We start from the raw sequence: 12,628 nt of genomic DNA on the forward strand, positions 1-12,628 counted from the left end.
CCTAACATTTGAAAGCAAATTCAAGTGAAAACGCTCCCTAAAGTGTCCGGAGTTGTAAATATTATCAGTTTTTGGTCATTTACCAGCTTTCCACTGGTAATGTCTGGGATTAAAAAATGGCAGGAAATGTAGTACGAATCCATTTACTTTTATTTCAAGGGTTTCTTACATGTTTTTAATCATTTCTGGAAACTCAAATTGTGTATTTTAAGAGTTTTACCACAATTAGAGAGTTTTGTTACAAGTAAGTCCTGGAACCGTAAGGATTTTAACTGATTCACACAAAAGATGCCAGAGAAGTTCGGCCACAATTGTAAGCATAGGCAGTATAGTCATTCCTTACAGACCTTCTACAGAAACTTTGAGCTGTATAAACATGAATTCCTAACATTTGAAAGCAAATTCAACTGAAAACGCTCCCTAAAGTGTCCGGAGTTGTAAATATTATCAGTTTTTGGTCATTTACCAGCTTTCCACTGGTAAAATCTGGGATTAAAAAACGGCAGGAAATGTAGTACGAATCCATTTACTTTTATTTCAAGGGTTTCTTACAAGTTTATAATCATTTCTGGAAACTCTAATTGCGTATTTAAAGAGTTTTACCACAATTAGAGAGTTTTGTTACAAGTAAGTACTGGAATTGTTAGGATTTTAACTGATTCACACAAAAGACGCCAGAGAAGTTCGGCCTCAATTGTAAACCTAGGCAGTATAGTCATTCCTTACAGACCTTCTACAGAAACTTTGAGCTGTATAAACATGAATTCCTAACATTTGAAAGCAAATTCAAGTGAAAACGCTCCCTAAAGTGTCCGGAGTTGTAAATATTATCAGTTTTCTGGTCATTTACCAGCTTTCCACTGGTAATGTCTGGGATTAAAAAACGGCAGGAAATGTATTACGAATCCATTTGCTTTTATTTCAAGGGTTTCTTACAAGTTTTTAATCATTTCTGGAAACTCTAACTGCGTATTTTAAGAGTTTTACCACAATTAGAGAGTTTTGTTACAAGTAAGTACTGGAACGGTTAGGATTTTAACTGATTCACACAAAAGACGCCAGAGAAGTTCGGCCTCAATTGTAAACATTAACAGTGAAGTCCTTACTTACAGTCTTTCTACAGAAATTTTGAGCTGTATATATATGAATTCCTAACATTTGAAAGCAAATTCAAGTGAAAACGCTCCCTAAAGTGTCCGGAGTTGTAAATATTATCAGGTTTGGGTCATTTACCAGTTTTCCACTGGTAATGTCTGTCAGTAAAAAAATGGCAGGAAATGTAGTACGAATACATTTACTTTTATTTCAAGGTTTTCTTACAAGTTTTTAATCATTTCTGGAAACTCTATTTGCGTATTTTAAGAGTTTTACCACAATTAGAGAGTTTTCTTACAAGTAAGTACTGGAACCGTTAGGATTTTAACTGATTCACACAAAAGACGCCAGAGAAGTTCAGCCTCAATTGTAAACATAGGCAGTATAGTCATTCCTTACAGACCTTCTACAGAAACTTTGAGCTGTATAAACATGAATTCCTAACATTTGAAAGCAAATTCAAGTGAAAACGCTCCCTAAAGTGTCCGGAGTTGTAAATATTATCAGTTTTTGTTCATTTACCAGCTTTCCACTGGTAAAATCTGGGATTAAAAAACGGCAGGAAATGTAGTACGAATCCATTTACTTTTATTTCAAGGGTTTCTTACAAGTTTATAATCATTTCTGGAAACTCTAATTGTGTATTTTAAGAGTTTTACCACAATTAGAGAGTTTTGTTACAAGTAAGTACTGGAACCGTTAGGATTTTAACTGATTCACACAAAAGACGCCAGAGAAGTTCGGCCTCAATTGTAAACATTAACAGTGAAGTCCTTACTTACAGTCTTTCTACAGAAATTTGAGCTGTATAAACATGAATTCCTAACATTTGAAAGCAAATTCAAGTGAAAACGCTCCCTAAAGTGTCCGGAGTTGTAAATATTATCAGTTTTCTGGTCATTTACCAGGTTTCCACTGGTAATGTCTGTCAGTAAAAAACGGCAGGAAATGTAGTACGAATCCATTTACTTTTATTTCAAGGGTTGCTTACAAGTTTTTAATCATTTCTGGAAACTCAAATTGCGTATTTTAAGAGTTTTACCACAATTAGAGAGTTTTCTTACAAGTAAGTACTGGAACCATAAGGATTTTAAGTGATTCACACAAAAGACGCCAGAGAAGTTCGGCCTCCGTTGTAAACTTTTGCAGTGAAGTCCTTACTTACAGTCTTTCTACAGAAATTTTGAGCTGTATAACCATGAATTCCTAACATTTGAAAGCAAATTCAAGTGAAAACGCTCCCTAAAGTGTCCGGAGTTGTAAATATTATCAGTTTTCTGGTCATTTCATAGCTTTCCACTGGTAATGTCTGTCAGTAAAAAACGGCAGGAAATGTAGTAAGAATCCATTTGCTTTTATTTCAAGGGTTTCTTTCAAGTTTTTAATCATTTCTGAAACTCTAATTGCGTATTTTAAGAGTTTTACCACAATTAGAGAGTTTTGTTACAAGTAAGTCCTGGAACGGTTAGGATTTTAACTGATTCACACAAAAGACGCCAGAGAAGTTCGGCCTCAATTGTAAACATTAACAGTGAAGTCCTTACTTACAGTCTTTCTACAGAAATTTTGAGCTGTATATATATGAATTCCTAACATTTGAAAGCAAATTCAAGTGAAAACGCTCCCTAAAGTGTCCGGAGTTGTAAATATTATCAGTTTTTGGTCATTTACCAGCTTTCCACTGGTAATGTCTGTCAGTAAAAAAATGGCAGGAAATGTAGTACGAATCCATTTACTTTTATTTCAAGGGTTTCTTACAAGTTTTTAATCATTTCTGGAAACTCAAATTGCGTATTTTAAGAGTTTTACCACAATTAGAGAGTTTTCTTACAAGTAAGTACTGGAACCGTTAGGATTTTAACTGATTCACACAAAAGACGCCAGAGAAGTTCGGCCTCAATTGTAAACATAGGCAGTATAGTCATTCCTTACAGACCTTCTACAGAAACTTTGAGCTGTATAAACATGAATTCCTAACATGTGAAAGCTAATTCAAGTGAAAACGCTCCCTAAAGTTTCCGGAGTTGTAAATATAATCAGTTTTTGGTCATTTACCAGCTTTCCACTGGTAATGTCTGGGATTAAAAAATGGCAGGAAATGTAGTACGAATCCATTTACTTTTATTTCAAGGGTTTCTTACAAGTTTATAATCATTTCTGGAAACTCTAATGGCGTATTTTAAGAGTTTTACCACAATTAGAGAGTTTGGTTACAAGTATGTACTGGAACCATAAGGATTTTAACTCACACAAAAGACGCCAGAGACATTTGGCCTCAATTGTAAACATTAGCAGTGCAGTCCTTAATTACAGTCTTTCTACAGATATTTTGAGCTGTATAAACATGAATTCCTAATATTTGAAAGCAAATTCAAGTGGAAACGCTCCCTAAAGTGTCCGGAGTTGTAAATAGTATCAGTTTTCTGGTCATTTACCAGCTTTCCACTGGTAATGTCTGTCAGTAAAAAAACGGCAGGAAATGTAGTACGAATCCATTTGCTTTTATTTCAAGGGTTTCTTACAAGTTTTTAATCGTTTCTGGAAACTCAAATTGCGTATTTTAAGAGTTTTACCAAAATTAGATAGTTTTCTTACATGTAAGTAACAGAACCGTAAGGATTTTAAGTGATTCACACAAAAGACGCCAGAGAAGTTCGGCCTCCGTTGTAAACTTTCGCAGTGAAGTCCTTACTTACAGTCTTTCTACAGAAATTTTGAGCTGTATAACCATGAATTCCTAACATTTGAAAGCAAATTCAAGTGAAAACGCTCCCTAAAGTGTCCGGAGTTGTAAATATTATCAGTTTTTGGTCATTTACCAGCTTTCCACTGGTAATGTCTGGGATTAAAAAATGGCAGGAAATGTAGTACGAATCCATTTACTTTTATTTCAAGGGTTTCTTACATGTTTTTAATCATTTCTGGAAACTCAAATTGTGTATTTTAAGAGTTTTACCACAATTAGTGAGTTTTGTTACAAGTAAGTCCTGGAACCGTAAGGATTTTAACTGATTCACACAAAAGATGCCAGAGAAGTTCGGCCACAATTGTAAGCATAGGCAGTATAGTCATTCCTTACAGACCTTCTACAGAAACTTTGAGCTGTATAAACATGAATTCCTAACATTTGAAAGCAAATTCAACTGAAAACGCTCCCTAAAGTGTCCGGAGTTGTAAATATTATCAGTTTTTGCTCATTTACCAGCTTTCCACTGGTAAAATCTGGGATTAAAAAACGGCAGGAAATGTAGTACGAAACCATTTACTTTTATTTCAAGGGTTTCTTACAAGTTTATAATCATTTCTGGAAACTCTAATTGTGTATTTTAAGAGTTTTACCACAATTAGAGAGTTTTGTTACAAGTAAGTACTGGAACCGTTAGGATTTTAACTGATTCACACAAAGGACGCCAGAGAAGTTCGGCCTCAATTGTAAACATTAACAGTGAAGTCCTTACTTACAGTCTTTCTACAGAAATTTTGAGCTGTATAATCATGAATTCCTAACATTTGAAAGCAAATTCAAGTGAAAACGCTCCCTAAAGTGTCCGGAGTTGTAAATATTATCAGTTTTCTGGTCATTTACCAGCTTTCCACTGGTAATGTCTGTCAGTAAAAAACGGCAGGAAATGTAGTACGAATCCATTTACTTTTATTTCAAGGGTTTCTTACAAGTTTTTAATCATTTCTGGAAACTCAAATTGCGTATTTTAAGAGTTTTACCACAATTAGAGAGTTTTGTTACAAGTAAGTCCTGGAACGGTTAGGATTTTAACTGATTCACACAAAAGACGCCAGAGAAGTTCGGCCTCAATTGTAAACATTAACAGTGAAGTCCTTACTTACAGTCTTTCTACAGAAATTTTGAGCTGTATATATATGAATTCCTAACATTTGAAAGCAAATTCAAGTGAAAACGCTCCCTAAAGTGTCCGGAGTTGTAAATATTATCAGTTTTTGGTCATTTACCAGCTTTCCACTGGTAATGTCTGTCAGTAAAAAAATGGCAGGAAATGTAGTACGAATCCATTTACTTTTATTTCAAGGGTTTCTTACAAGTTTTTAATCATTTCTGGAAACTCAAATTGCGTATTTTAAGAGTTTTACCACAATTAGAGAGTTTTCTTACAAGTAAGTACTGGAACCGTTAGGATTTTAACTGATTCACACAAAAGACGCCAGAGAAGGTCGGCCTCAATTGTAAACATAGGCAGTATAGTCATTCCTTACAGACCTTCTACAGAAACTTTGAGCTGTATAAACATGAATTCCTAACATTTGAAAGCTAATTCAAGTGAAAACGCTCCCTAAAGTTTCCGGAGTTGTAAATATAATCAGTTTTTGGTCATTTACCAGCTTTCCACTGGTAATGTCTGGGATTAAAAAATGGCAGGAAATGTAGTACGAATCCATTTACTTTTATTTCAAGGGTTTCTTACAAGTTTATAATCATTTCTGGAAACTCTAATGGCGTATTTTAAGAGTTTTACCACAATTAGAGAGTTTGGTTACAAGTATGTACTGGAACCATAAGGATTTTAACTCACACAAAAGACGCCAGAGACATTTGGCCTCAATTGTAAACATTAGCAGTGCAGTCCTTAATTACAGTCTTTCTACAGATATTTTGAGCTGTATAAACATGAATTCCTAATATTTGAAAGCAAATTCAAGTGAAAACGCTCCCTAAAGTGTCCGGAGTTGTAAATAGTATCAGTTTTCTGGTCATTTACCAGCTTTCCACTGGTAATGTCTGTCAGTAAAAAAACGGCAGGAAATGTAGTACGAATCCATTTGCTTTTATTTCAAGGGTTTCTTACAAGTTTTTAATCGTTTCTGGAAACTCAAATTGCGTATTTTAAGAGTTTTACCAAAATTAGAGAGTTTTCTTACAAGTAAGTAACAGAACCGTAAGGATTTTAAGTGATTCACACAAAAGACGCCAGAGAAGTTCGGCCTCCGTTGTAAACTTTCGCAGTGAAGTCCTTACTTACAGTCTTTCTACAGAAATTTTGAGCTGTATAACCATGAATTCCTAACATTTGAAAGCAAATTCAAGTGAAAACGCTCCCTAAAGTGTCCGGAGTTGTAAATATTATCAGTTTTTGGTCATTTACCAGCTTTCCACTGGTAATGTCTGGGATTAAAAAATGGCAGGAAATGTAGTACGAATCCATTTACTTTTATTTCAAGGGTTTCTTACATGTTTTTAATCATTTCTGGAAACTCAAATTGTGTATTTTAAGAGTTTTACCACAATTAGAGAGTTTTGTTACAAGTAAGTCCTGGAACCGTAAGGATTTTAACTGATTCACACAAAAGATGCCAGAGAAGTTCGGCCACAATTGTAAGCATAGGCAGTATAGTCATTCCTTACAGACCTTCTACAGAAACTTTGAGCTGTATAAACATGAATTCCTAACATTTGAAAGCAAATTCAACTGAAAACGCTCCCTAAAGTGTCCGGAGTTGTAAATATTATCAGTTTTTGCTCATTTACCAGCTTTCCACTGGTAAAATCTGGGATTAAAAAACGGCAGGAAATGTAGTACGAATCCATTTACTTTTATTTCAAGGGTTTCTTACAAGTTTATAATCATTTCTGGAAACTCTAATTGTGTATTTTAAGAGTTTTACCACAATTAGAGAGTTTTCTTACAAGTAAGTACTGGAACCATAAGGATTTTAAGTGATTCACACAAAAGACGCCAGAGAAGTTCGGCCTCCGTTGTAAACTTTCGCAGTGAAGTCCTTACTTACAGTCTTTCTACAGAAATTTTGAGCTGTATAACCATGAATTCCTAACATTTGAAAGCAAATTCAAGTGAAAACACTCCCTAAAGTGTCCGAAGTTGTAAATATTATCAGTTTTCTGGTCATTTCATAGCTTTCCACTGGTAATGTCTGTCAGTAAAAAACGGTAGGAAATGTAGTACGAATCCATTTGCTTTTATTTCAAGGGTTTCTTTCAAGTTTTTAATCATTTCTGGAAACTCTAATTGCGTATTTTAAGAGTTGTACCGCAATTAGAGAGTTTTGTTACAAGTAAGTACTGGAATCATAAGGATTTTAACTGATTCACGCAAAAGACGCCACAGAAGTTCGGCCTCAATTGTAAACATTAACAGTGAAGTCCTTACTTACAGTCTGTCTACAGAAATTTTGAGCTGTATATATATGAATTCCTAACATTTGAAAGCAAATTCAAGTGAAAACGCTCCCTAAAGTGTCCGGAGTTGTAAATATTATTAGGTTTGGGTCATTTACCAGTTTTCCACTGGTAATGTCTGTCAGTAAAAAAATGGCAGGAAATGTAGTACGAATCCATTTACTTTTATTTCAAGGGTTTCTTACAAGATTTTAATCATTTCTGGAAACTCAAATTGCGTATTTTAAGAGTTTTACCACAATTAGAGAGTTTTCTTACAAGTAAGTACTGGAACCGTTAGGATTTTAACTGATTCACACAAAAGACGCCAGAGAAGTTCGGCCTCAATTGTAAACATAGGCAGTATAGTCATTCCTTACAGACCTTCTACAGAAACTTTGAGCTGTATAAACATGAATTCCTAACATTTGAAAGCTAATTCAAGTGAAAACGCTCCCTAAAGTTTCAGGAGTTGTAAATATAATCAGTTTTTGGTCATTTACCAGCTTTCCACTGGTAATGTCTGGGATTAAAAAATGGCAGGAAATGTAGTACGAATCCATTTACTTTTATTTCAAGGGTTTCTTACAAGTTTATAATCATTTCTGGAAACTCTAATGGCGTATTTTAAGAGTTTTACCACAATTAGAGAGTTTTGTTACAAGTATGTACTGGAACCATAAGGATTTTAACTCACACAAAAGACGCCAGAGACATTTGGCCTCAATTGTAAACATTAGCAGTGCAATCCTTACTTACAGTCTTTCTACAGAAATTTTGAGCTGTATAAACATGAATTCCTAATATTTGAAAGCAAATTCAAGTGAAAACGCTCCCTAAAGTGTCCGGAGTTGTAAATATTATCAGTTTTCTGGTCATTTACCAGCTTTCCACTGGTAATGTCTGTCAGTAAAAAAACGGCAGGAAATGTAGTACGAATCCATTTACTTTTATTTCAAGGGTTTCTTACAAGTTTTTAATCGTTTCTGGAAACTCAAATTGCGTATTTTAAGAGTTTTACCACAATTAGAGAGTTTTGTAACAAGTAAGTACTGGAATCATAAGGATTTTAACTGATTCACACAAAAGACGCCAGAGAAGTTCGGCCTCCGTTGTAAACTTTCGCAGTGAAGTCCTTACTTACAGTCTTTCTTCAGAAATTTTGAGCTGTATAACCATGAATTCCTAACATTTGAAAGCAAATTCAAGTGAAAACGCTCCCTAAAGTGTCCGGACTGGTAAATATTATCAGTTTTTGCTCATTTACCAGCTTTCCACTGGTAAAATCTGGGATTAAAAAACGGCAGGAAATGTAGTACGAATCCATTTGCTTTTATTTCAAGGGTTTCTTTGAAGTTTTTAATCATTTCTGGAAACTCTAATTGCGTATTTTAAGAGTTGTACCGCAATTAGAGAGTTTTGTTACAAGTAAGTACTGGAATCATAATGATTTTAACTGATTCACGCAAAAGACGCCACAGAAGTTCGGCCTCAATTGTAAACATTAACAGTGAAGTCCTTACTTACAGTCTGTCTACAGAAATTTTGAGCTGTATATATATGAATTCCTAACATTTGAAAGCAAATTCAAGTGAAAACACTCCCTAAAGTGTCCGGAGTTGTAAATATTATTAGGTTTGGGTCATTTACCAGTTTTCCACTGGTAATGTCTGTCAGTAAAAAAATGGCAGGAAATGTAGTACGAATCCATTTACTTTTATTTCAAGGGTTTCTTACAAGATTTTAATCATTTCTGGAAACTAAAATTGCGTATTTTAAGAGTTTTACCACAATTAGAGAGTTTTCTTACAAGTAAGTACTGGAACCGTTAGGATTTTAACTGATTCACACAAAAGACGCCAGAGAAGTTCGGCCTCAATTGTAAGCATAGGCAGTATAGTCATTCCTTACAGACCTTCTACAGAAACTTTGAGCTGTATAAACATTAATTCCTAACATTTGAAAGCTAATTCAAGTGAAAACGCTCCCTAAAGTTTCCGGAGTTGTAAATATAATCAGTTTTTGGTCATTTACCAGCTTTCCACTGGTAATGTCTGGGATTAAAAAATGGCAGGAAATGTAGTACGAATCCATTTACTTTTATTTCAAGGGTTTCTTACAAGTTTATAATCATTTCTGGAAACTCTAATGGCGTATTTTAAGAGTTTTACCACAATTAGAGAGTTTTGTTACAAGTATGTACTGGAACCATAAGGATTTTAACTCACACAAAAGACGCCAGAGACATTTGGCCTCAATTGTAAACATTAGCAGTGCAATCCTTACTTACAGTCTTTCTACAGAAATTTTGAGCTTTATAAACATGAATTCCTAATATTTGAAAGCAAATTCAAGTGAAAACGCTCCCTAAAGTGTCCGGAGTTGTAAATATTATCAGTTTTCTGGTCATTTACCAGCTTTCCACTGGTAATGTCTGTCAGTAAAAAAACGGCAGGAAATGTAGTACGAATCCATTTACTTTTATTTCAAGGGTTTCTTACAAGTTTTTAATCGTTTCTGGAAACTCAAATTGCGTATTTTAAGAGTTTTACCACAATTAGAGAGTTTTGTAACAAGTAAGTACTGGAATCATAAGGATTTTAACTGATTCACACAAAAGACGCCAGAGAAGTTCGGCCTCCGTTGTAAACTTTCGCAGTGAAGTCCTTACTTACAGTCTTTCTTCAGAAATTTTGAGCTGTATAACCATGAATTCCTAACATTTGAAAGCAAATTCAAGTGAAAACGCTCCCTAAAGTGTCCGGACTGGTAAATATTATCAGTTTTTGCTCATTTACCAGCTTTCCACTGGTAAAATCTGGGATTAAAAAACGGCAGGAAATGTAGTACGAATCCATTTACTTTTATTTCAAGGGTTTCTTACAAGTTTATAATCATTTCTGGAAACTCTAATTGTGTATTTTAAGAGTTTTACCACAATTAGAGAGTTTTGTTACAAGTAAGTACTGGAACCGTTAGGATTTTAACTGATTCACACAAAAGACGCCAGAGAAGTTCGGCCTCAATTGTAAACATTAACAGTGAAGTCCTTACTTACAGTCTTTCTACAGAAATTTTGAGCTGTATAATCATGAATTCCTAACATTTGAAAGCAAATTCAAGTGAAAACGCTCCCTAAAGTGTCCGGAGTTGTAAATATTATCAGTTTTCTGGTCATTTACCAGCTTTCCACTGGTAATGTCTGTCAGTAAAAAACGGCAGGAAATGTAGTACGAATCCATTTACTTTTATTTCAAGGGTTTCTTACAAGTTTATAATCATTTCTGGAAACTCTAATTGTGTATTTTAAGAGTTTTACCACAATTAGAGAGTTTTGTTACAAGTAAGTACTGGAACCGTTAGGATTTTAACTGATTCACACAAAAGACGCCAGAGAAGTTCGGCTTCAATTGTAAACATTAACAGTGAAGTCCTTACTTACAGTCTTTCTACAGAAATTTTGAGCTGTATAAACATGAATTCCTAACATTTGAAAGCAAATTCAAGTGAAAACGCTCCCTAAAGTGTCCGGAGTTGTAAATATTATCAGTTTTCTGGTCATTTACCAGCTTTCCACTGGTAATGTCTGTCAGTAAAAAACGGCAGGAAATGTAGTACGAATCCATTTACTTTTATTTCAAGGGTTTCTTACAAGTTTTTAATCATTTCTGGAAACTCAAATTGCGTATTTTAAGAGTTTTACCACAATTAGAGAGTTTTCTTACAAGTAAGTACTGGAACCGTTAGGATTTTAACTGATTCACACAAAAGACGTCAGAGAAGTTCGGCCTCAATTGTAAACATAGGCAGTATAGTCATTCCTTACAGACCTTCTACAGAAACTTTGAGCTGTATAAACATGAATTCCTAACATTTGAAAGCTAATTCAAGTGAAAACGCACCCTAAAGTTTCCGGAGTTGTTAATATAATCAGTTTTTGGTCATTTACCAGCTTTCCACTGGTAATGTCTGGGATTAAAAAATGGCAGGAAATGTAGTACGAATCCATTTACTTTTATTTCAAGGGTTTCTTACAAGTTTATAATCATTTCTGGAAACTCTAATGGCGTATTTTAAGAGTTTTACCACAATTAGAGAGTTTTGTTACAAGTATGTACTGGAACCATAAGGATTTTAACTCACACAAAAGACGCCAGAGACATTTGGCCTCAATTGTAAACATTAGCAGTGCAGTCCTTACTTACAGTCTTTCTACAGAAATTTTGAGCTGTATAAACATGAATTCCTAAAATTTGAAAGCAAATTCAAGTGAAAACGCTCCCTAAAGTTTCCGGAGTTGTAAATATTATCAGTTTTCTGGTCATTTACCAGCTTTCCACTGGTAATGTCTGTCAGTAAAAAAACGGCAGGAAATGTAGTACGAATCCATTTACTTTTATTTCAAGGGTTTCTTACAAGTTTTTAATCGTTTCTGGAAACTCAAATTGCGTATTTTAAGAGTTTTACCAAAATTAGAGAGTTTTCTTACAAGTAAGTAATGGAACCGTAAGGATTTTAAGTGATTCACACAAAAGACACCAGAGAAGTTCGGCCTCCGTTGTAAACTTTCACAGTGAAGTCCTTACTTACAGTCTTTCTACAGAAATTTTGAGCTGTATAACCATGAATTCCTAACATTTGAAAGCAAATTCAAGTGAAAACGCTCCCTAAAGTGTCCGAAGTTGTAAATATTATCAGTTTTTGGTCATTTACCAGCTTTCCACTGGTAATGTCTGGGATTAAAAAATGGCAGGAAATGTAGTACGAATCCATTTACTTTTATTTCAAGGGTTTCTTACAAGTTTTTAATCGTTTCTGGAAACTCAAATTGCGTATTTTAAGAGTTTTACCAAAATTAGAGAGTTTTCTTACGAGTAAGTAATGGAACCGTAAGGATTTTAAGTGATTCACACAAAAGACGCCAGAGAAGTTCGGCCTCCATTGTAAACTTTCGCAGTGAAGTCCTTACTTACAGTCTTTCTACAGAAATTTTGAGCTGTATAACCATGAATTCCTAACATTTGAAAGCAAATTCAAGTAAAAACGCTCCCTAAAGTGTCCGGAGTTGTAAATATTATCAGTTTTCTGGTCATTTACCAGCTTTCCACTGGTAATGTCTGTCAGTAAAAAACGGCAGGAAATGTAGTACGAATCCATTTACTTTTATTTCAAGGGTTTCTTACAAGTTTTTAATCATTTCTGGAAACTCAAATTGTGTATTTTAAGAGTTTTACCACAATTAGAGAGTTTTGTTACAAGTAAGTCCTGGAACCGTAAGGATTTTAACTGATTCACACAAAAGATGCCAGAGAAGTTCGGCCTCAATTGTAAGCATAGGCAGTATAGTCATTCCTTACAGACCTTCTACAGAAACTTTGAGCTGTA

Source organism: Myotis daubentonii, chromosome 4, assembly GCF_963259705.1.
Source record: "Myotis daubentonii chromosome 4, mMyoDau2.1, whole genome shotgun sequence".
Classification (NCBI taxonomy): domain Eukaryota; kingdom Metazoa; phylum Chordata; class Mammalia; order Chiroptera; family Vespertilionidae; genus Myotis; species Myotis daubentonii.